Source organism: Leopardus geoffroyi, chromosome B3 (assembly GCF_018350155.1).
Source record: "Leopardus geoffroyi isolate Oge1 chromosome B3, O.geoffroyi_Oge1_pat1.0, whole genome shotgun sequence".
Taxonomy (NCBI): Eukaryota; Metazoa; Chordata; class Mammalia; order Carnivora; family Felidae; genus Leopardus; species Leopardus geoffroyi.
The window spans coordinates 131933196-131959057 of NC_059337.1; the positions used below are offsets into that span (position 1 = coordinate 131933196).

Here is a 25862-nt window from a genome sequence, read left to right on the forward strand (position 1 = left end):
GTTTTTGTCTTTTCCTGCCAGTGTTTGGGGCAGACTCATCATTTTCCAGTCAATTGCAACCATTAAAAAACAGCCCTGTCTTCAGAAATTAATAAACGCAATCCAGACCATTCTAAATCAAAACTTTAACCTTGCATCCAATTAAAACTTCTTTCTTCACCAAGCTTGGGCTTGATTTCAGGTTTGGGAATCAGCATCTTGGGAGGGAGTCATTATCTGGCTCTCTCTCTTTGCAGTACCTCCTATTGCACCTCACTCTGCCCAGTGCCTGCTTCTGGGTTCTCCAAGCACAAGAGGAATGAAAGGCAAAAGATCAAAGGAATTTTTACTTAATTGGTGCTGTTTTCAGTGCTCTCTTGGCTCTTGAAGTGCCTCCATCATATAAATACTGGCTCTATTTTATGCGTAGCAGTTATGGGCATGTTGAAGACTACCTGGGGGACTAGCTGTGACACCATCCCCTAACCCAAACAATTTTTCCCCAGGCTGAAGCCCCATGACCCCATCAGGTCCTGCCTTGGCAGTATGCTTCTGAGATCCCCTTACTCTCACAGATAGCCTTCTTAGACAGCATCCTTTGAAGACAACTTGAGCCTTGATCCTTTTACACATTTACCTGATGCCTTGGGGATACATTCTTGTCCCTCAGAACTGCAAGTACAGCCTGCTCAGCCCCTGAACTTGCCCTTCTCTCCCTACTACTTTGAGTTTCCCCAGCCAACCTCTCATCTTTAGACTTCTTCAGGGGACACCTGTCAACCTTTCTAGAGAACTCTGTTCTTCTATAGGAAAGCTAATGAGTTTCTGAACCCCAGCTGGCATTCAGCCAGGGAATGTTGACATGGTCACCCCTTCTATCAGACAACACCAAAGTCTGTGAGAAGTTCTGGTAGTTTTATTGGGCTCTCTTCTTTTGGCTAATGAATGAGAACAACATTCTCTCTTCTCCTCTCCTCTCCTTTCCTTTCCTCTCATCTCCTCTCCTCTCTTTTCCTCTCCTATAGTCCCTTCTCTGAGGAGAAGACCCATAGCAGCTTTACTCCTGCAAACTCCCTTCAAAATAGTTCACCCAATAAATACCAACCTTCCCATTTATAAGAAAGAATTTGGGTGATAGGTACATGTGTCCAAAAAACATGCCTGGTTTTTCTTTGGTACGTTCTGGATAAATGCAGAATTATTTATTTCACCCATTGCCCCCAACTTTAAGGCTTTACCTGAAATCCCAGTGCAGAGAGAAAAAAAAAAAAAAAAAAAAAAAAAACCTCTCTTTTCATAGGCCATTCACACAGATTCTGCCTTTTGGTGCATGAAGTATACCTCTACCAGGATTAAAAAAAAAAGTCACAAGATGAGGTGACAGGGTGAGGTGTTTGCTTCAAACAGTCACACACACACACACCCCTTGCCATCTCTACTGCACTTCTCTTTGCCTAATGCCAAGGAGTCCTTAGCACTGACCCTCTGCTCAGAGTCCCATATCTAGCCCCAGCCCTATGTACTTTGACCCCTCTACAGGAGGTTGACTATCTTTTTCCCAAAGGAACACCAACCAAATTTTCAAGGGGCTTTCAGACAACTGGATGAGCCTTCAAGCCTTTACTTCCATAAAGCACTGAAGCATCAAATTAATGAAAACTGGTGACATACATGCAAAAAATTGAAAGTCCTTAACCAGCAGCATTTGCTAGCTCATTAAGCATGATATTTTGCCATTAACCCCAAAGAACATCATCAGAAGTAGTCAACCTAAGACATACCAAAAGATAAGAGATAAAATAGAACTTAGTGAATAGCACCTACTTTCATTTAACACCCTTGTGATCTACTGAGAGGGAAACATTCACTACCCCTTGTGTTGGTGTGCCATCAAGGAATGAAATCTAACTAAATATCACTCCCCAAAAGAGAAGTAGACGGTTAATCTGCTCCAGGAAAAAGCCACACAGAGCATCCTAAAGCCAAACACAGATTGTTTCCAGAAACTCTGTTACATTGCCCACGGGTAACATAGAGAATCTGATAGGAAAAACACAAATATGCACATGCTTGAATTTTTTCACACATCAAAACTATTGAAAGTACAGTGACAGTGGTATACCATAACCACAGTATAAGGCAAATCTGACCTTCTCTCCAAGTTCCCAGCACGGACAAAACAAGGGCACATATGAATTACAAACTGGGGTCCATTCTGAACTCTCAGACAAGTACTGGGGGCCATGAGAAGGATGTGGTGAGCAGGAGGTTGGAGGGGCGCAGGGCCTCATCTGGGCATGCCCCTATGTGAGACACATTCCAGACTGGGCCAGCTCCCTGGGATTGGTGTCAGAAAGGATGAGAAGCGACTGAGATGGCAGGACACTTGGGCTGTGCCCGCCATCACCCAGAGCCTCCAGGGAGGCCAGCTTTACCCTGTCTGACCACTGGATGCAAGCCATTCATACCCCAGCTCTGTTCATCAGCTCACCCAGGGACTCCCCTGGCCTCACTGTCCCCATGAGCTCCAGGATCTTGACCCCAAATACCTTTCCAGGCCACTCTTGTTCCCTGTGTTCCATGTGTCAATGTATTTTATACATATGGACTTTGTAAGAAAGGCTTGTGAAGGCTCAAATTTATGGTACCCAGTTTGGGTAGTCCAGTCAATTCCCCCTCACCATCCTATCCTCCTCCTCCTCCTCCTCGAGTGCTGCCAGAACTGGGACCGTTCCCATCTGAGAGTGTCACCTCTGACCCATCCACATCCTTTAAAATGCTGTTCCTTTCCCAGATCATTTCTAAGCTAAGTGGAGCTGATGTTCAAAATATTTAACAACTGGTATATGGTACGGGCACCAACCAATCAGAACGGATTCCAACGGTAAACAGCACAGGGGGGCTGATGGCTTTTCTTCTGTTGTTAGCCTTGGTGTTCTTCAAGAGCCCGGCGACTGTCTACAGTTAGAGCTAGCTAGACCCATCACCTCATTTAGAGCGGTAACAGCCTTGTCTCTGGGGAAACCAGAAGAGTCATGCCTGTATTTTTTGTTTTCTGGCTTTGAGGGTTGTCAGATCTTTTTTTTTTTTTTTTTTTTTCTGATATTTAGGTAACATCTCCCCACAAATAAATTTCTCTGTACCTAAAAATTTCAACAAGTGGTATTTTTCTGAAACAACCTCCCTCCCAAAGGACAAGCCCTTTCATGAACTGCTGGGAAGTTCTAAGGAGACCCATTACTCTGAACTAGGACTTCCTCTACATTCAGGGAATGAGGAAGAGCTACATTAGTCCTCATAAAGGGTCCTTTACCGCCCCAATGAGACTGTGCCAGCTGTTTTAGTCCTCTCCAAATAAGACAGACTGACTGGCCTCCGAAAGAGAAACCACATTAAATAAAGATTGCCAAATATAAATTCTATTTTAGCAGGCAAAGTAAGAAGTCATGATTAAGACACCAGCCATTTCCTGGAAATAAAAGCCCACCGGAGGTGTTTGGGAGCCCAAAGTATCATCAACACCAGCTGGCAATTAATCTCCAGGGAAAGCTCTTCTTCAGGCGTCTGTGTTACAGGCTAAATATGCCCTAAATATAACTTAAATATAGATGTGCTATCTATTCCTCACATACCCTGGGGCTGCCAGCATAAGACAGGGATCAACCCAGCAGCACTTGGCATCACAGGGTACCCAGTGAGAGAGCATACTGACTGTATTAGCTCATCAGTAGCCCACATCGGCTGAACTGGTCTGGACTCTGCATATTTAAAAAACGCTAATTTCTCTTCCTTCAAAAAAAATTCATGAATTTCTTAAGTGTTTTTTTTTTACTATTGAATTGGCATAGCAAAATATATTTTAAGTCGAAGCATTAATATTAGTTGCAAAACTGCAGTTATAATCCTCCCTGTTTTCACCATAATGTTTTTACCACTTTTGAAAGTTTTGGACTGAAATATATATATATATATATATATATATATATATATATATATACATATTTAGCCACAGTAGTCAAATAACCTAAAAGACCAAGGTCTGCCAATGGAGAGTAATTTATACTTAGAGTACAAGGTAAAATGGCCCTTATCAGAGGTCAAGGGCCTTTCTCAGTTAATTTAGCATTTTGTGGGCATCTCTGCCATGTGAGGCCAATATGGTCTGAAAGGAAAGCTTTTGGGTCAATTAAAAAATAAGAGTGAAAGAACAATCACATGACAGGAAGATCGGGCATGGTTTTGATTTCTTTAAAAATGCCCAAGTGCATAACCTGAGGCCAGTAAGGAAATGACCACACGGGGCAAGAAACAAGAATGAAGCCAACCACCTCTGGAGTCTCAGAACATAGAGAGAAATGCCATTTCATATGGCATTTTGTTTGAATCAATGGATCAAATGTTTTCAGACTTTATGAACCTGACACTGCTCCCAACAAGCTGTCCGTACCTCTATGCTCAGAAAACATACCCACAGTTTAAAAAAAAAAAATGCTCTGGCCCTGAGTTTCAAATCTCACCCTAAAGGTAGTTACTATTCTTAAAACTCTTTTCCCCAGAAGTTACTCGTGTAGGCCATGTATACAACATTGTGCTCTGAATATTGACATCTTCTTCTGGAAGAGATTTAACTTTGGCTTTGAGACATACCATGGGTAAAGCTATAACCAGGAGCACAGTGTGGATCAGAGACAGGCTAGAGCAAGCTGGGGTCCAGGGCCACATGCCCCTGAGAAGGGCGGGCATATAGAGGCCAATCAAAGAGCATTTAGAACTGGCAACTGGGATTCAAAGGCTTAGTTCTCTTAAGTCAAGGCTCTGGATCCAGATCTCAGACCACTGCCAGACTGTCACATGCATAAGGTACAGGCAGAAAAGGATTCCCTGAATGAGGTGCGTCTACAGGAATCTAGGTAAAAAAGCACACAATTGTGGATCCAAAGATAGCCTCCTGACGTCCACTGTCTCCAGGAGGGATCCGGAGCAGAGACGCGCAGCAAGAGTCAGGGACATCCTGGTGTCAGATGCACAGAGGATTTCCAAGTTTGATTGGGTAAACCCTGACAAGTCTTCCTTTTGTTACTGCTCAACTTTGTTGTCCATCTTTGCAACAACACTAAGCATACATTTGTGCATGACTGTTTAGAGATGGCCTAATTCTTCACCAGAAAAGCTCACAGTTTCCCAGAACATTAGCATCAATAATCTCTCAGTTCATCTGGACCCCTTCCCCAGTTGTCCATTTTCCCTGACACAGCTGGGTCTATCCAAGGCCAGTACCTCACCCTAGTCTAGCTCCAAACCAAGGCTGGCCTGAGGAAATAAATGGCTGAGTTGCTTCAGTCCTCCCCTCTTGCCCCTTCTGACTCCACCACCCATCTGGCAGGGCTTAGCTTTAAATTTCTTGCCTGTAGACTGACAGCGGATTGGGGCCTATCCATGATGTTAAACATACAGCCTTACACCTGGGATCCCCTTGGCTGTCATCTTGACCTCTAAACCCCAGGACTGATCCCTGAGCTCCCACACATCCCCTCAGGGAAGTCCACTGCATCTTATGTGTCCATTCCAATAACAGGGAAATCAGGGTTCTTGCGGCTACGGGTTCGCAAACCCAGATCTCTGTGTGCCCCACATCATAAAATTGGGTTTCTTCCCTGTACCCTGTGTTCTGAGGTCCCGTTCTGATTCTCCAGTCTAATTCTCCAGATTTGCTGTTCTTATTTTCCAATCCCCCAACTGACACAAGCCAAGGACCTAACCACTGCCAAGTCAGGGCAGTACAGCCCAGTAGCAGGTGCCCTCTGCCGGAAAGTGGATCTCCACTCCACTCCCCCAGCACTCTGTTGGGCCAGATCCAGATATAGAGCAGAAACCCTCTCTTTGGGACGCCTGTCCTGATTCTCCCCACCCCAGCAAGGTGAGGAGCTTTGCCCCAACATTACACAGCTTCCATGTAGTTTGTCTCTAGGATGGTGTTTTTGTATTCCATTGTCATTCTGCTTCAACTTGAGTGTCATGTCTAGTAGACCTCCTTATAGGATGGGATAAAATTTTAACCATTTTTATGTAGCCTTAGTGTAAATCTAGTGCCTAGCACAGAGAAGGAACAAAATACATGTCAATTGAAAGAACTTTGGATGGATGAATGAGAAAAATGAATGAGCTTTCTTAATAATAATAGCCAGTCTGTCTGGACCCTGAATTTCTACCTTCATGATGAGAATTTGCTGGGCCTCCCAGAAAAGCTCTGCCCACCTAACTGAAGCTCAAGTTATGGGAATCTGTTTCTGGGCTTAGTGCCCCAGAATCTACCCCACCCTCCTGGTGATGTTGGTGATTAAGATGTCCAGCACAACCTCAGCTCTTCTGATCACTCCCTGCTTTGATCATGTCTCCCAGAAAGCCAGTTGTCTGGTGGTGCTAACTAATTCTGACATGTAACACAGCACCCTTTTAAGTAGTGGTATAAATGGGTACCATTTTTGGAATGGCATTGACACGTGTTTCCTTAAATAATATTCCAATAGTAATGACTCTTGTTTCACAAACAACCAAAATTCACAGCCTGTGGAAGGGAAGAGAGGAAGATCAAGGAGGGGCATTTTATAATTTACCCCAATAGCAAGTGCCAAAAACCTCTTAAAATTTTTAATCATTGAACACCAACAACATGTAGGGAACTTGCATTTAACTGTCAGTGTAGACAGGCTTTGGAGTATTGTGTGTAGTTTGTCCCAGCGCCTCATGAGAGTAAACAGATAAATAATCAGGGAACTGAGATCAGAAGAACCCATTTCACTGGGAGGAGATTTGGAAGGGCACTAGAACCAGAGCAGTCTAACCTACAATGTTAGACTTTCCAAAACAGTCCTGATTTCAAATATTCAGTCCTGTTGTACAACCAAATAATATTTCAACACTTTCTCATCTAATCTGCATCTCCTGGATCATCTCTTACACACAGGAGTCCCTAGGTCTTGATTTGAGGGTTAAGGAGAAAATGGTACCCACTGATAGTTCCCAGTAGAGATATCCTCTAACTTTGGGCCTTTTATAGCTATAGCTGCACTCTCCACGTAAAGTCCTAGATAGTTCACTAGATAGTTCCTTGTTTCTCAGGAAAGGAAACTATGTACATGGTTCAATGAAATGACAATGAACAAATAGCATACGTGTGTGATATTTGCCCCAAAGACAGAGAGGGGTGGAATCTCTTAACTTAGCCTTGGATTTGATTTTCAGCCATTTGTTCTGCAGGAAAGAGTTAGATGGACAAAAATTATGTCTCCTCCCCAAGGCCCTGTTTGTCAATCCCACATCACAAAAGGACAATTGGGGGTTGCTGTTGATGTTGGCCCTTCCTGGTCAATACAGGGTAGTTTTCAGGCAGGAGTTATCACTGTCTCTAAGAACTGGACATCTTACTAAACTAAACCAAATCCTGTTCGGGTGGCAAATTAAACAGCCAGTTGCCCTGGGGGGAATGGGAAGAAAGGTAGGAGGACCTGACTTTTGAGTGGTAGGTTATGAAATAGTAGGAAAAGCAATGCTACTGCAGAGGAAGGCTGGCCATAGATGCAGAAGTGGACAAGGCCACAAAGAAGAAAAATAAAGCCAAAACTCCACAGCCCCTCACTTTACTCTCCTCTATATAGGCAGAGTGACCACTGCTGAGGCCCTGCCGGCAAGGTGCACATACGTTATGTCAGAAGACGTTTCAGCTCCCAGCCATGGGGTGTAGTGAGTGATGCAAGAGGCAGTATCCAGGCTGTGCAATCTGAGGCCTGAGGAAAGAGGGAGACCTCTTGCAGAAAGGGTCATAAAGACTGCTGTCTTGGAAAGTCCTATTTTCCTATTTGTCAAGGACTCGCCCAAGGTCATGTTGAACTGCAGTCTTGAGTCATCAGTTCCATGAAATTTCCCAAGTGGCCTATTCAATAAGCGGCACACTCACCACCAAGCCACCGGCCTCTCTGGGGGCAAAGGTAATAAATCCAACAGAAAACCTAACACAGGATTTGCAGGCTCCTCAGACATGGGCAGAGCTGGGAGCTGGGTGCACACTCCTCCAGCCCCTATACACCTCTTCCTCTCACTCACTTCCTCTCACTCACCCGCTCTCAATGCCAAGGGAAGAAAACAATTTCTATCTAAAAAAAACAACCAGAAGTTTCTACCACTTCTGCTTTCTGGGAAGTAGCGCGATCCATCTCCCCATAGACAGTTTTTCTGTTGAGATATCAGTTTGATGGGCCCTTGGGATGTGAGACATGAGCTGGTCTGGATGGGTGAGGATTAAGCCAAACAAAGCTAAATTACTTTGCTCAATAAAGCAACCAGAATCTTGGAGCTGTCTGCAGATGCCGCAGTGAAGGGCCTGGGATCTTGGAAGAAATGGGGAGGTAGTAAGGTTAGTTAGCAGCAATGGTGGGGGAGACCTAGGGAGAGAGGAGACCTATAAAAACAGCCCCGCAGCCCGGGATGGCTAATGAATCATGTCGCATACTAGTCCATGCGGTGCTAAAATCTCTCCCACTAACCCCAAGCCTTCCGGTACACAGAAAAGTAGCACTGTTTCATTCTGGGGTGACCGGGGCAAAAAAAAAAAAAAAAAAAAAAGAAGAAAAAAGTTAAAAGATACTAAGGAAAGTGAAAGAAAGAATGTGGCCAGATCAGGAAAAATGGAGAAAGGAAAGAACTAGAGAAACTCCAGGCTTACGGAAAACCCTTAGATGGGCTTGGGAAGGCACTAGACCCTGGAATGGGGGTGATGTGGTCACCAGAGGAGAGAATCCTTGACCTGGGAAGCAAGATGACCCAGGGCCTGAGTTACAAAGAAGCAGACTCAGGGTTGGCTCTCTCCCCACCTTGTCTCACCAGGACCTTCTCTCACCACATCACCTCTTCTGCCTCAGGGCAGCCAGTTATGCTGAAGCTTAGCCAGAGGGCTGCTCTGGTCACCCCATTTCTCCCAACCCAAGTTCACTTCCCTGGTGGGCACTAGCACTTGACCTCCTTTCCTTTCCTCACATCCTCCTTCTCTGGGGCACGTCCATCAGGATCCTGAGCTGGACTCTCCAGTCTCTTGGGAGAATATTCCCTCTTTGCCCTTCCTCCATCATTCCACAATGCCCCCATAACCAATCAGAACCGGAGCAGAAATCCCGGAGGGCTCGTCTCCACAGCTTTCCTGTTAACTGGAATTTGGTCATGAAGACATTGACACATTGTACCTTCCCCCAGACTTAGTAAATGGTGAAAACACAAAAGAAGGTCAATCATAAAATGTCTAACGACAATTTTCTTTTAGAGTTTGTGGGGAAACGTTACAGAAACTGTCATCTGTTTTAGTCATTCTAAAGCTCCATCCCAAATATTTGGCAGTGAGGCTGCTAGTGACTGCACAGGACCAACTGAGGCTGAAAGTCACCAATCCAAAGCCCTTTTTATTACTTTTTCACAGGAAATATATACTACTTTTATTTCTGAAGTCGTGATACATTTTTTCACTAGCCTACGTAGCTGATATATTCTGAATTAGTCCCCTAAGGTTGTCGTTATTTCTAAATATTCTGATCCACTTCTGCAGAGGAGATCCCACAAGATTCAGGGCAGAAAATATGGTAATAAGTGTCAGAAAAAACTGAAAGCCCAATGTTGCTATGCGTAAAATCTGATTTTTGTCTCCAGAATGTCCATTTGCTTCTCTCAACCCCACAGCACCGCATACTATTTTTACTTCCTTAGTCAGGACACAGAAGCAATATGAGAATGTGCAAAAAACACAAACTTTCTGGGGCCAGAAAGACTGGGACTTTGCCACTTACTAGCCGTGTCTACCTAGGACAAGCCCATAGATTTTTCTCTGGACATCGGTTTCTGCGTCTGTAAAATGGAAATAAGTTTTCTACCTGGCCAAGTTCTTACAAGAGTTCAATTATATAATTCATGTCAAAGAGCACAGCTGAGTGTGAAGCTGAGAGTGGGTCCTCAGTGAAAGTGACTGCCCACCACCTTTCTCCTTCCTTTCAGCTGTCCAGACTGCTTCCCTTTATCCTTTGACATGAGCATCATTTCTTAATTTGGGGGAGAGAGTGGGTAGGAATCAGCTTTGCTTTTCTCTTTTTGTGTCCACAATGTCACATTCACCTCCACCCTTGGATACCAGTGTAAGCAGATGACTCCAGACCTCCTTATCTTCTAGCAAATGGGAAGGTGTGGGTGTCAACACCCAGCAATACGTCCTATAACACTTGGGACTGCATGAGTTCTGATGTCAGTGGAGTTTCCTGGCTTCAAGCCACTGTGAGGCTTTGTCTGTCTCAGCTGAGCTGGATCAGTATCTCCTCCTGGGAGGAGAGTGAGTTCACCAAAATACCAAATCCTTTCTTTAATCATCTGGCAGTAAGCCTTCTGGTGGGCCGAGTGGGAACACAGCTTTAGACCTTTGTGCCACCTTGAGAAATTTAAGAGGTCGTGAAAACTGGGAGAGTGAAACTGTGTAAGTCAACCAATCACACAATGGAGGAATCCCGGACTGGGTTTGTCTTAGATGAACATGTCACAAATTAACATCAGAAAGGAAATGCTCTGTGCAGGGAGCGCAAGTAAGTCAAGTCTGCAACTATTAATTGAACACTGGCAAAATTTTCTTGGGCCCAGGTGGGTATGAAAATGAAACAAGTGTCCGTCCTTGTGGAGTTCCTATCTTTCCTAAGGCAGAAGCCTGGGAACCCAAGGGACGGCAGGAAGCTGGGAGGCTGGGGCTCCAGGCAGGGGCAAGGCCTAGGACAGGCTGCCAACTAGGCCCGGGAGCAAAGAGCTGACCCCAAAGATGATGGAGACCCACAGGGGAAAGCAGCAGCCAGAAGCACCACTTGCTGCTTTAGAAGCCGTGTGAAGATCAGGAACTCCGCTACTAGCCGTCAGGTTCACATTTTAGGGGAGTGGAGAACACATATCCGTAGTTGTTCTGCTCTGTAACACCAATCCCATGACCTTCAGAAAATAAGGGAGAGGCAATTTTTCTGACTCCTTTTAACCAGGAAGAGTCTCTGGAGGGAATAGAAGCATAGGTGTCCCCCACCTAAAGCTTTGAGTGGAGAGCATTCCAAATAATTTGGGTAAACTGACGTCTGGATGATTCAGATGACGCCCATGTTGTCAAAGTCAGCAGGTTAACCACGGTTAACCATCTGCCTGTACTTTGGTCCAATGTGAGTCCAGAAAACCCCACTTGAACAGCTCTTGCTCCAATGTGTTCAAGCAGTAGGGAAGGAGGTCTGGCCTTGCCCCCACCCCCGGAAGTACCGCTATTAGATGTGACGTTGGGGCGTCTCTGTACATCTCTAAGATCAGAAGAGTACACCAGAGAAATAGGAAGCTCTCTTTTATTCCCAACATTTATTATCTGTCTGCATTTGCATGGGGGAAGTACAGCTGGAGAGCGATTCACACTCACAGAAATAGTTATTGGAAAGTACTGTCCACTAAGAAAAGGGGTGAGGAGGAAGCAGTAAGGAGAGGACCCCAAGTGCTCTGCTAGAGGGGAAGGCCGCCAGCAGAGGCCTGGATACAGGAGGTAGGGAGCATCTTAAATGCAGATACTAATTTCTTACACCCACTGAATACTGGTGCTCACAAGAAGGGGAGAGTTTGAGGTCGTCAACACTTGGAAGACAGAAAAGAATTTCCCTCTCCCTAAACCCAAAGGGCCTCTAGTTTTCTTGACTGGGCCTCTGGATTCTTCTCTTCCTCCATTATCTATAGTGATTGTCTATGCTCTCAACATTAATTCCCTCCTCCCTCACTCCCTTAAGAGTACAGAGGCCCTAGCCATCCATCCATATAGGACAATCCATTCATCTTGTCAAGAGCTATTCCCCATCCTACCCATAGCAAGCAGCACCACAAGACTTGACAGCGTTGCCGGGGATGGGGGGGGGGGGTGGGGGATGGCCCTATGTTCCTGCTCTTATAAGGGAGCCTCTGCTAGTAAGGGTTTCCCAATTAACTGCCCCTATGCCCACCTTCCCCAAAGAAGGCAGAAATTCCTTATGGAAGTGTGTGGTCCTTGATAGGTTTGCGTCTGGCAGGACATATAGGTATGTTCTATATACAGGTTAGGTATGTTAGTCCATTACATTGGGCAGCTACTTTGCATAAGGACTCAGTACCAGGCACTACTGGGAACACTAGGAAATAAATAGCATGGCCCTGTTTATTAGAGTCTTACAGTTTAGCTCTGCAGATTTACACTGGGTTATGAAATACTCATGGGCAAATTTGCCCCTACACAAATTGTTTCCAAAGACACCAACAAAAATTTAAGAGGCATGTAAAATTATGTATGGCTTAAGTAACTACAAAGTAGTGTTGAGCATATATTATAGAAAATCAAGGAGAGAGAGGAGGGAAGGAGGGATAGGAGAAGAGGAGACTTTTGCTTCCAGCTCCATGTTTCTGAATCTGGTTTCTTTCTTCATCAGCTCACACTATTGCCATATTTTGTGCCTTATTCCCTTTCTGCCTGCCCACATGCATCCTATTACATTTTCATTGTGATTGGAGACTACAGTTGAAGCGAAGGGTACAAGTCTTTCTGAGGACAAAAGAGAGAAAACACGGAGATTCTAATTCATTTTGTGGCCAGCCATGGCCGGTTCAAAAGATGTAGAATCCATTCCCACCTTTATGACTTCAGTGTGATTTGTGAGGCTTTTCAGTGGCTTCTGTGAAAAGCAAAAGAAATATATTCTAAAGCTTTTTTTTTTTTGTCAACTTATGGGAAATCTGACTTGTACATGGAAAAAGGTTATTGCTTTTCTTGGGGATGTGTCCCTACACATAGGCATATAACCAAGTATGCACAGATAAACACGCCATCAAGCCTCTGAGGAATACCAGCCAAGAGACTCCCACTTGTGGCAGTAAGCTTCATGAGCTGGGAAGTCCAGAAGGCTGCATGACTGCATGGAGGACAGAATCTTGAGTAAGGATGGGTGGGATTTACAAGGGGAAGAAAAAAGAAGGAGGGTCCTATTGGAGGAGGAAGCCTGTTAAGGATTTCCCCAGACCCATAGGAGCTAGTCTCCCCGGTATGAATGGACCCATGAATTGCAAGATTATTGTAGGGAAGCATCATGAAATAAGAGCGGACAGGGGTGGGGTCATGATGTGCCAGGCCATGTACTTTGAAGTTCCTCCACTGGGAAGTTAGCAACCACATTCGTGTGTCCAGCTGGGGAGATTCATGATACCAGCTCTGCTTCTGGAAGGTTATCTGGCATATCCTAAAAGTCATAAAGTCACAAACTTTCAGATCACCTATATAAGCCATCGTCCAAAATAAACGCGGGCAACAAAAAAGGGCGGCTCATTTTTACAAACCGAGATAGAGAAGAACGAATGCTTTTTCTCCTCAGCTAGTTTGTCTCCCTACTCAGTATCAACTTACATAATTTAGGCTTTGCATATGCATCCATCAGGTACTTCAAGAAGCAGATGGAAAGCAGATGGAGGTTGAGACATCTGAGAATCTTGGTAACGAGAACGTCTGAAGCCCCAAATCATTTCCAAAAATGATAGATGGAGTCAAGTGTATGCAACTTTACATGTGTAGTCATAACAAGTTACAAAAACAAGAAACCAAATTGCCATTCAGTCATATGATTTCCCAGGAGAAATGAATTTAGTGAAATGCAATGCTCCTGGGACTAAGAGGCTTTTTTTCTCTTCTTGTTCCTCATTTTAATTAGACTCATACCTATTGTTATCCCCTTTTCTTGGAGAAATCTAAACTGCATAGGGTGCAGCCATTAAACATCATAGCAAAGGGTATTTATTAATGTGAGAAAATGTAATGCATTGCTAAATGCAAAGGCAGGCAAAGTATGTTACCATGGTAACATTTTTATTAAAACAATATAGGGGCACCTGGGTGGCTCAGTCAGTTAAGCATCTGACTTTGGCTCAAGTCATAATCTCACAGTTGGTGGGTTCAAGCCCCACGTCAGGCTCTGTGCTGACAGCTCAGAGCCCGCTTCAGATTCTATGTCTCTCTGCCCCTTGCCCGCTTGTGCTCTGTCTCTCTCTCTCAAAAAAAAAACATTAACAAAAAAATTTTTTAAAACAATATAAATATTATATGCGTTATATGTATTTGTAGATAAATCTGGGAGAGGGAGAAGCTAAATATAAACTAAAATATATTATTTTTGCACAGACATGACTGCAGGTGTTTTGTTACTTTTCTTCCCCCTGATGCTACTCAAATTTAATATTGAGCATGTGTTTTTAAACTAATAAAGAACTGTTCTTTCTTGAAATTGTGTAAGTATGTGTGATAAGACCTGAGGATTATAATTTTGATTTGTGGAGATTCCTCAGTCTTTTGCCCTTCTCTTTGTAAGCAATTTGACAATAGAGAGAGATAAAAGAAGTCCCTCATTGATTTAAACCTGTTACCAGTCCCCCATTACTGCCAGTGTGGGCATTTGAGGGAACATGTCTCTGAGAGACAAAGAATCCAGGTATATTTGCACGTAATTCAACTCATCAACCTGGAGTGGAGAGGGGAGTGATGGATGCCCATGAAATGAACATGGATGTTTCAAAAGGATGACAAATGATCATTCAAAATACTCAATCCAAGGTTTTAGTATGTGTTCACATACCCCCAAACACTTAGTCACTAACAAGGACTATCTGAGTTTATGGCCACCAAAGTGATGTGGGTTTCATTTAAGAGATGGATCACCGTGTCCTCACCTTCTGAATCATAAGCGTCACAATCAGTGCATCTCACCACATTACAGTGCAGTACAGAAGAGAAAGGCTTCTTGCTGAAAGACTGTTCTAGTTCCATCCCAGGTCATCACTTACCCAAGCCTCAGGAGGAGACCACAGACAGATAATGTCCTGCCTATAGCCAGAATGCCACAAAACACACTAATGTTATTTCTCTTAATAGTTTCCCGACACTGCTGTCCAAAATGAATGTGCTAATATGTAATTAATAAGAGTTATCAAAACAGGTTTCTCCTTCATATCCTGAAAACCCATTGGTAATTACCATTCTTAGGCTGCATTTGGCATCTATAAATCTTAGGATGGAAGCCAGAGCTGTCATATATTTTTTCTACCTACATGTTTTTCTTTTCTCAGAATGGAGTGACATCCAAGCACTTCACAAGACATTGGCAGCAAGATGGCAGACTGGGACACCAAGCAGATGGGACAAATTCCCATAATTCCAGTACCTCCAAGAGGGCTTTCTGTTGTCCTTCAACAGATTTCCAATGGTCCCCATTTCTCTCCCTCTCTGAACTAAAAAACAAAAACAAAAACCAAAGACCAACAGCCTCTGAAGCAGACTAACTCTGGCAGTCATGAATCAGACAGGGTGAAAGAAAAAAAATGCTATCTGGGCCAATGGGTTTCTAACATGCCATCTCAGTCAGCACTTTCTGTGCTTTAACATGTGTATGAATCACCTGAGTATATATTCATAAAATGCATATTCTTAGGTCTGGGCTGGGGTTAGGATTTGGGATTTCTAAGGAACTCCTACACAATGTCCCCAACGTGACTGGACCATGGTCTATATTTTGGATAGCAAGAACCTTGACCATTCTGGCCTTGGCATCTTCTGGGTCCTATTGATTGAAAAAACTCACTAAAATCAATTTTGCCTGATGGTGGTCCAACGTAAGCAAAATTTAACGTGGTGGTAAAGAGCTCACCCCTGACCAGAGTATATTATGAAGGAATTCCAGTACTTTCATGCCCTGAATATTCAGCAAAATGTGGAAGGAAAAGGGAAGAGAGCACAAGAGAGACAGGAAGTGACATATAGTAGAGGGCATATCCCAGGTCCTTCCAGAAGCTAAAAGGGCTAAAAAAAAAAAAAATTAGATTCCATATTCTCACCATATTGAAACCAAAAGAAAACCAGGTTCCAAAACCACTCCAGAAACAGAACCAGAACAAAACTAAAACAGAGCCATTGATTTTTTCAAACTACTTTCTCTTGGAATCCAAAATGTTGGGGAAAAGAGGAAGGGTTTTCAGGAGGAGAAAAGGAGATTATATTGCCAATGCCTCTGTAGTTGATTAATGCCTGCTGAAGGCATTAGGAAACCAGTAACTAGACTCTCTCTGCATTCAACACTAAAAATGCAATTATAAACCACAGGGCAGATTCATTCAACAGGTCACAGTAACAAGACTCCTTTGTTCCTAATTTCTAGTGTTATATGATTACAGGACATACATGAATTAAGGATGCCTAGGGAGGATACATTTACTTCCTTTCTAATGAAGTATTTGCACCTACTCTTGAACCTATCAAAGATGCCCATTCCTTTGTAATATCTACTTAAATAAAATGGATAAAAGTATACAGGTATGCTCAGATACCCCTACACCATAGCTCATCAAGGTTACAAGAGATCATACCCCACACTCTCAGACCACAGTGGACACTGAGGCCCACATGACTTGTCCTTCCAGTTGAGGGAGCATTCCACTATACCAGAAAGGGAAAGTTATTTATGGAAGAATCACAGAAGCTCCATGGTGTCTGAATTTGGATTCCACTTGGCCCAAATTCAGAACTCATTTACAATTCCTCTGCCTTCTCAATTTGCAAGCTTTGGGGAAAGAGCAAACGGCCAAAAGGGGAAATTTTAGCAAAAACATATACTTCCTCTGCAGTGACTGCTTACAGGAAACAGCAGATTCCCTGAAAAAAGTGCAGAACCTGAGAATCCAGCAACGAATCACAGTCCCAGCGACAGGATGGGGGTCAAACCACACAACAACAACTCTATGACAGGTAAGAAGCCAACTTCTGTCACCTACGTGAAAGATTGTGCTTGCCCTTGAAGGATATTCTTTCTGTTGTCCCAGACAACAATAGCCAGAAGCAAAATCTTGGACCTGCCCAGCTGGACAAGAACCTAAGAATTAAGATAAAGGAAAATATCCTCACATATGAAAAGTCTGTAAACTTCCTGTAATTGTCAGGGTGACCTTTTTTAAAAGTTACTCAGTGTTATAAAAGGAAGAGAAGAGAGAAAGACAAAGGGACTCATACTCAGAATCCCTAAATGCAAGGGGGAAAGGAAAGTGTTTTGAACGCCCTTGCCCCCCACTACCAAAGATTTCTTGGACAAGTGGATTTCTCCATTAAGGTGCAGACAAGTGTGGTTATGGTACTGGCTTGAACAATAAGCAAGCTTAATAAAGGTATGCTGGAAAAGCCTGAATTCTATCCCTCCCACAGCCAGACCCTCTGTGTGGGCCTTGCCAACCCCTAAAATGTTTGAAATGTTTGAAATGTTAAATCCCAAGTTCTGGCCGCCATCTCCCACTGTCCATCCAACTCTTAATTCTTCCCTGGCCTATACCAGCTCTTCAGTCTCATTGACCCTGTACTCCTCTTCTTCCCTCCCAGCCACACCTCTCTCGGTGGCTTCTCTTCCTATTCTGGAAAGACTCATAGTGAGATTCACAGTGAATCCTTCCCAACCCCTCCTGACATCCTCAATGCCCTAGCCCCTTCTTATCTTCCAGCCCCACCACTGTCCTATATCCAACCTTGGACCAATCCAAACATTCTCCCCATCTTTGCTTCCTACCCCTGTGCTGTTGAGCACTGCTTGAGAAAGTCACCATCCAGGATCTGCAGCTTCTCTTGGGATCTCAGTGTCCCAGGCAACCTTTTCATATCCCACCACAGCTATTCCAAACCCTCATCACTTTTACCAAATCCCCATCACATCCCCAGCTTCCTGCCCTCAGCAGGCATTCTGTCTTCCTACTTCAGAGAAGGAAAGTAAAGCCCTCAAAAGTGTCCGGCAAGATTCCCTGCACCTATGAAAGTATCCAAATCCGCATCCACCCTCACTCCATTTCCTTCAAGGAATGTAATCTATCCTCATGTTTGAGGCTAGCTCACCACCAAAGCTCTCCACATCCAGCCTCTCTCCCCTCTTTCTGACCCGAGACCCTGCCTCTCCCCAGAGCTTCCTCTCTCCTGGTATTCTCAAACTCTCTCAACAGGTATCCTCTGTACAGCTTTAAACTGTGCCCAGTGCTGCTATCCACACTTGTGGAAAAAGCAAAGTTCCCACTGGTCTTCCACCTTCCCATGCAACTGCTTCATCTTCTCCACCAAGTTTGCCAAAGAAATCGCCTCTGCTTACCCCTTTAACTGCCCCTTTTAGCTCACTGCAACCAAGCCCCTCTCTCCTCTACCACTGAAAATGTTCTGGCAAAGGTTACAGGTCACCTTCTAAATGACAAGCCCAGGCTCAGTGGACACTTTTCAGACCTTACACGAATGCTTTATTTACTACTTCTTTCTCAAAAATCTCCCACCCTGTTCTAGCCCACGCTCTGGTTTCTGCGTCTCTCCCCCTACCCCTACTTTACTAACTCCTGCTGGTTTTGCTTCTTCCTTTGGTGTGACTTAAGGTTCTAGTCTTCTTGCTCCTCATGCTTGGGTAGAAGGCTCTTACCCATTCTCATGGCCTTATCTCATGGATGGACAAATGGACCCAGAGCAACCAATCCTTTTCTAGCCATCTCTGGATCCAAGTTTTCTGAAGAATGCACAGGTATTTCATTGCCTGACTGATCCTTTCCCACAACTTCCAAGTCACAAGGAGGGAACCACTAAGTCTCAAGAGGTTAGGAAGGTTGAAGACGTAAGAGAGGAGGAAAGAACGGGAAAATCAGGAAAGAACAGGATTGTTGAGGGCACAAGTGCAAGGCTTAGCTTTGGAAATAAGCCATTCTTCTAGGAAGAAAACCTATATTTATTGAGTGCCTACAGGTGCCAACAAGTATGAAGGATTTGCATATAATAGCTCCATTTAAGCTCACAGTAATCTTGTGAGACAAGGATTATCATTCCCATTTTCCAGAAGAGGAAATACATGCCAAACAAGATTAATTTGCCTAAGGTCACAAAGCTAGTAAGTGCCAAAGTCAAGACTGAAACCCAAACCAGCTCACTCCAAAGACCTTGTACCTAAGTCATGAGAGAAATAAACTCAAGTAGAGAAGAGAAATGGCAAGGTGGAAAGAAGGGAAAAGGAGAGATCTGACCAACTTCTGATTATGAATATGATTAGGAAAAAATGTCACAAAATCTAACTCAGAAGCTTGGTAGAATATTGCCCAATGCCTTCCCATCACCCAATCTCCTGTTCTCCATAAAACCTAATAGTCATGTGGATTCATAGTATTTCCCTTCCCACTGCTGTTTGTGGGGGTCTTTTAAGGTACGTGTTAAATCTCATTTGTGACTTTTTATTACTTTATTGAATTTTGAGGGAAGTCTAAATAGGGAGATTCTTTGTGCCCCTGTTTGGTGACTTTTGACTGTCTTTCCTCTTCCCTCACCTTCCCTCCCCCACCACTTATGGCAATGAGGGCATTTTGTACCCCCACTCTTGCTTTGGGTCTTGGCACTCTGGGCATTCAGCACTCACAACAGATACTTTCTGGGCTCTTGGATGTATTTTCTTAAGGCTTAATCTTGGTCACTACCTTTCACCTCATCGTTGACTTTTTAAAATTTTAACAATTTCTAGAATTTGATTGAGTTCTTGTGGGAGTAGTAGGGGAAGATGGAGTAAGAAATCCATATATTTATTTCCTTGGCTTTTTCTCTAAACGTAGTACTACTATTTCCTATCAGCCAAGAGAGTGATCTCTTTGTTTTGCTTAGCTTTGGAAATGGATTGTGAAAACCAGCAAGAGCTACATTGGACAGGTCAGAGATGCTTTGTGGGTATATGAGGTATGTGCATGGTTTGAGGGTGGGCTGAGAGCATGGTCTCTGAGGGAATAACCATTGAAAACCACTTCTCCAAGGTGACCTTCTTTTGGGGCTGTTGAAAACTAAGGATAGCGGTACTCTCTTGAAAATGATTCTGACCAATCACATCAAAAGCATGAGGTTAGTCCAACTACTAAAAGCTGACTTCTAAATTTAGCCTCAGTTAGCTATTCAGTAAACACCTCTGCAGTACAGAAATAGATCAAAAAAATATTTACCTAAAGAACACTAGATTGACGTCCTACTGTTTTTTTGCCTAATAGATGCATGTAACTAGACCTCAAGATTTGGATGATCTACATGGGTCCTTGTATCCCTCCAGGCCCTGTTCAGCCACAAATTGGCTGGGAAATCCACCTTTGTGCCAATTCCTCAAAGTAACTTTCTCCTCACGCTTGTATTACAGAGAGGGCTACCTGTTCCCTTTCTGTTCCTTTTCTGTTCCCCTAGAAAACTTCTGACCCCAAGTCAATGTGAAATTCATACTGAAGAGTGGAGCAAGCCTCATAAAAACTATGTGGAGAAGGGGGGAAATGATGAACATTGGAGAAAATAGATCTTAGCCTCAGGTTTTAAAGTGCCTTCAGACACACACGGAGAGAAGCCAGTGCTGTGTCTCTGAAGGGATGCAAGTGTTGAGAGGCTTTGACAGGCCAAAGGACAGTTTAACTGAATGGAACTTTCAAGAAGTCAAAGTGCCACTGCAATCTGGGGGGAGGAGTCTTGTGGGGGAGGGGCTTTAGACTTTGCTTTCACATTCCAATGAACACCTGACTCTTTTTCCATAGTCACTCCTCTTTTTTTATTTATCTCCTACTTGATTATAAGCCACTTAATTTATCTCAGTGCCCCAGCCAAGCCTGGCACATAGTAGGCAATGAATAGTAGGGGAAGGAGGGAAGGTAAGAAGGAAGGAAGGAAGGAAGGAAGGAAGGAAGGAAGGAAGGAATGGAAGGACAGAGGGAAGGAGAATAAGACAATTGGAAAACCTACATACAGACACAAATGAAACAATTTTAAATGAGCAGAAGACCTGTCTCAAGTAGATAACTGAAAGACCCGAAAATTTAGTGGAATTTCTGAAAAATTCAGTGGGCTCAGTTCAATGGAGAAGAGGTTCAGAATGTCTCTAGTGGCCAAGACAAAAAGGGAAATCCAGAGAACAGTGTGCCCTATTCTTTATTCCCCTGAGTGCCAGGGCCAGAAGTTAGAGCAAAGCCTGGCAAACAGGTGTTCCCTAAAAATATCCTGAATGAATGTGAAGCTCATCTCTAAGGCCCTTTCTAGCTCTGACATAATGAGACTCTGCTTTTTAAGATCTGTTGTGGCTGGCAAATCCCTATGACGACCCCATTCTTGGGCCTGGCAAACAAACAGGTGTAAAATTGCAAGTTGAGGATAGAAGTAGAAGGGAAAGTTGGACCTTGGGGAGCAGCCTCACTGTTCCAGCATGGCAGCCGGGGCGGTGGGGGACGGGGTGGGGGTGTGGGGGCGGGGGACGGGGCAGCGGGGGAGGGTGGGTGTGGGGGGGCGGGGTGGGGCAGGTCCCTGTATTGCTAACCAAACCAATGTTGTCTCCAAGAAAGACCAACCTGTTAATTGATGGCAGTAAACACTGTGTTGAGAGAAGAGCCAAGATTGAGAGTCTGCCTCTTGATTACCTATTTGATTGATGGCTTATACCACAAAACTCTGATCCGCATTTCCCCCATATTGGGGCCCTCCATAACCTAATTCTGTGAGGAGGAGGGCTAATTCCCAGCTTGAGGCTTATTTCCATTCTTTACTCTCTTCTGTTTTTACCAACAAAGGAGTTCAGCCTAGCTGGCCTCATCTAAGGATGAATGATTTCAGGAAACTTCAGGAAAAGGCACAGGCCTTTACTAGAAGGCACACAGGCCATAGTAGGAAGAATTACTAATGCATTTTTGCCTGCATTTATTAATGGGCAGTTAATGTGGAAGGAAAGGAGGTGGGGGTGGGGAGAGGGAGGGAAGGGGGAAGTGGGAAGGGAAACAGGGAAGAATGGAGAGAGGGAGGCAGGAAGAAAGGACAGTAGCAAGGTAGAAGTGAAGGAAGGGATAAGGCAAGCTGACAGGCCACAAACAACCCCCCCCCCGCCCCGCCCCCAACCTGGTGGGATATTTGTGCTATTCCTCAGGCACTTCCGGCTGCCCAGAAACAAAGGAAAGGGGGGAAACAAAGGGTTAACTGATAGAGATCCTCGTCCTGCAGGACCCAAGTTTCCATCATCCCCCCATAGTGACGTGGGGAACAAAGGCAAGAAGGAAAAGGCAGATAGAATTAAATTTCCTTATAACTTGCACACAGCCCATTGCCAAATACTTGAGGCAGGCAGAGTAAAACCTTTCTCCAGAAACTCCCTGCTGTCTTAATGCTAATGTTTCGCTAGAGGGAAAAACAACCATAGCTTGACAATAGCTAGGCCTCAGGTAGCCTCCCGGAGTCTTCTTTAGCATATGAAAGTCTCACTAGAAACTTCCCCCGGACTTTCCCTCCCCCATCTCCATGGTATATAACCAGTCTCTCCTCAGGGTCCCAGGACAGCTCTTCTGTCCACGGGTCCTGTCCCTGTGACTTCAATAAAATCACCTTTTTGCACAGAAGACGTCTTCAAGAATTCTTTCTCTGCCATTGGCTCTGGACCCCACGAACCCCACTATCACCCGAAAATCTTCATCAGGAGGGAAGGAGGAAGTGAAGGAAGGGGTGGGGGGAGGGCAGGGAATATATGCAGATACAGATCAAATAACTGAAAGGGACAGCAGCTCCAGTCTCAAGTTCACAGCTGAAACAAAACAAAAAAAACAAAAAACAAAAAAAAGCAAAAACAAAAACAAAACAAAAAAAATAAAAACAAAAACAGAAAATGTTGTTGAATTCGTTTCTGAGAAAGAAGACACTGAATCAAAGTTCTAAATAACCTGGGTTGGGTCTCGCTGCTGCTATTTCCTACCAAAGTGAAGAAGTCCCTTTAACCAGATGGGCAGATGTGTGAACCCTTGCTTTTCCTACCTGAAAGCATTGGATGCATTCTATAGGTCCACTGCGCTATTCCCTCATGTGGGTTCATGTTCCTTGACAAAGTGGTCATCGAACCTTCCTCTGAGGTCTACCCCTTCCTCACAGACCCTCAGTACTCTCCCACAGCCTGGAGGATAAAGTCCAAGGCCCTCCACGTGGTATTTGAGGCCATCACAGCCTGCCTCCCTCCACACCGCCATCTTGGTCTCTTCATTCTTTTAAAAAAAAAAAAAAAATATATATATATATATATATATGTTTATTTATTTTTGACAGAGAGATAAAGCACAAGCAGAGGCAGAGAGAGAGGGAGACACAGAATCCAAAGCAGGCTCTGGGCTCTGAGCTGTCAGCACAGAGCCTGTCGCAGGGCTCAAACCCACGAACTCTGAGATCATGTCCTGAGCCGAAGTTGATGCTTAGCGGACTGAGCCACCCAGGCGCCCCAGTCTCTCCATTATAACAGCACCCACACGGCTCGTCCCAACCTGTACATCTCTGCGCTTTTGCTGACAATTCTGCTCTGTTTAGAACCCTCACCTATGCCCCTCCCCAGGCCAACTGCTACTTGGCCTCTTCCTGAAGCCTGCCTGCCTGGACCCCTGCCTGCTCGTCTCCTCCACTACGTGGCAGCTGGGACCCCTTTCCAGGGGCACACCTCTGTTATTGCACTGATCACATTCTATGACATTTATCGACGTCATGGATTTCACCCTTGACAAGATGGTGAGGTCCCCTGGGCAGATCCATCACCGGATCCCCGCCTTTGCCCCGCACACAGTAGGCATTCAATAAATGTTGGGTGAAGGGATGAGTGAATGATCGTCTTCTCTCCACACTTGAACCCCAGATGGAAAAGAAGATGGAAAACAAAGTTTGAAGCCACTCTTGTTTGTTAATCCCTCCCTCCGGCCTCTTAGTAGGTGCATATTCTGTGCCTTTTTCTCCTAGGACCCTCACCTGTTTCTTATTCCCCTTTGTCACTTTAATGGCATGCCAGCTCCTGTGTGCTGGAAGCCTGGCAATAAATAGCGCTACGAGAAGAAAGTGTCAACTCCTAGAGATGGCCTGAGTTAGCTGGGGACATTGGGAGGCATGCGGCTGTCCCTGCAATCTATTCCTAGGAACTCAAGCGTGTTGGGAGACAGCAATGTCTGTTTCAAGTAAACCGGGGAGGGCCTGACACCCAAGTGTGGGTGCCACAACAGGCATGTTGGGCCGCATTCTGGACCCCTCCCCACTCACGCTGGAGATGCGCAGGTGGCAGCTGGAAGGCTATCTCCCAGGATTACTGTGAAGAGGATCTGGGCCCTGTGCGGAAGGTTGGAATAAGTGCCTTCCACAGTCTCTACCCCTCCACGGGCAGCTCTCCAGCTCTGAGTGCGTTTGGGGGAAACCGCAGGAATCTCTGACTAGGGCTGTGCTTCGGCCCCACTGTTTCGTTCCTTCCCCTGCCCTCCCAGTAGGAGCACTGGAAAGACGTTTGCTCTGCACACCCCTTCTCCGAGTCCTAGAGGAGGGTGGGCATCCTCCTCCCCCATGTTCTTGCAAGGTCCAGCCTCTGAAAAGGAAGTGAAAACTGACCAGAGAAGGATAGTCACCATAACGTAAAAGAATGAACATATGCACCCCCCGGGCCCTGCCAGTATATACACACAGCATATGTGACTCCCACTACTCAAGGCAGTGTGGACTGCAGCAGGCTTGATGGCGATGTTTTCAGTGCCTTTGGCACAAGCACCACCCAGGACCTTCTCTTGGATGTGCACAGTGAAGCGCCAGTAGCCCGGGACCTTCTGGCATCTTCCATGGCCTGCCTGCCAGTCCGATTGTTGGCAGCAGCCCAGAGCACTCACACAGCCCAGCAGCTCAAGAGGGAAATGATGAGCACTGCATGAGAGAGTCACTCTCAGAGACTCAGGATGGTCTGAGAGGAACTCCAGGGACTCGAGGGGAGGGCAGCTGCAGGCAGAACCTGAGAAATACTGCCCGTGGCTCTTGATGCAATTCTCACCCTTGGCTACAACCCCCCCCCCCCAACCACCGCCCGTGTGAGGGTGTTATGCCCAGAATTCGTGATCCCCAAAGACCACTAGGGAGCCGAGTCCGATGCAAAAGCAAAAGAGCCTTTATTCGAGCAAGCTCGAGCTCAATCCCCTACCTGCACCAACGCAGCGGTGAGATACCAGGGAGAGAGAGCGAGTTTCAAAAGCACAAAGGTTTTATTGGGGTCTAGGGGCAGTTGGTGAGGTAATGGCTGTGGCCTCAGCCGATTGGCTGGGGAAGGGTCGGAGTCCTGTTATGCAGGTCGCTGGGCATGTTTTGATCAGGAAGTTCGAACGGGTGAGCGGGAAGTTACTCAAGGGGAGGAGGCGCGGTCTGAGATTTCTGCGATTTTCCCGGAAAAGGGGTCATGTCGGGGACATAGTCACTCAAGGTGGAGGACACAGAACAAGATGGAGTCGGCTGGCATAGGCCCTCCCTTTCAAGGGAGGGTCTCCCTGGGGAGTTTTGCTGCATTCAGAACAACTGGACTAAGATGCCTCCTAGGGAAGAGTTTGGGAGTGAAGGGGGCGACAGTCTGGATGCAGGAAGACATCCTAGCAGGTGGGGCTGGCAGCAGCAGCTGCCCTCCAGATGCCGGCTCTGCGTGGAGCCTCCCGGTGGGCGAGCAGAGCAGACAGAAACTGGCTGCTCGGTGGCAGAGAAAGCAGAAGACAGGAAGAGGCAAACCGCTTCTTGTCCCCACTGTCTATGCCTGGCCCGGACGGTTTGCCTGGCGCACAAGGACCCGGGATACGGGGCTGCTGGGCATGCAGTGCAGCCCTGGTGAGGTCGAGGAGGGGGGTGCAGCTTCTGTGTACCACAGGGCAGTCCGAGGCCACGTCCTTGCTTGTCACAGCCTCGCCTGGAGAAGGGTGCAGGCTCTACTTGAGTCTGGAGTCCCGTCCCCTCTCTTGCCCATTTCTCGGCATCATACCACCAC

The 25862-nt window shown here is 45.4% G+C and overlaps 1 protein-coding gene across 9 annotated transcripts in view; it reads left to right on the forward strand.

Annotated features, from left to right (window-relative positions):
• GPR65 (G protein-coupled receptor 65) overlaps window positions 1–25862 on the forward strand; it is a 145605-nt gene that overhangs the window by 111583 nt on the left and 8160 nt on the right. For 5 of the 9 annotated variants that reach the window (XR_006705221.1, XR_006705223.1, XR_006705219.1 and 2 more), the window contains 2 exons: window positions 16696–16816; window positions 19721–21299. The gene's annotated coding sequence lies outside the window, so the exon portion shown is untranslated. Of the gene's footprint in view, window positions 1–15144; window positions 15956–16695; window positions 16817–19720; window positions 21300–25862 lie in introns of those variants that run through there. The other 4 variants (XR_006705230.1, XR_006705226.1, XR_006705229.1 and 1 more) reach the window with 2 other exon arrangements.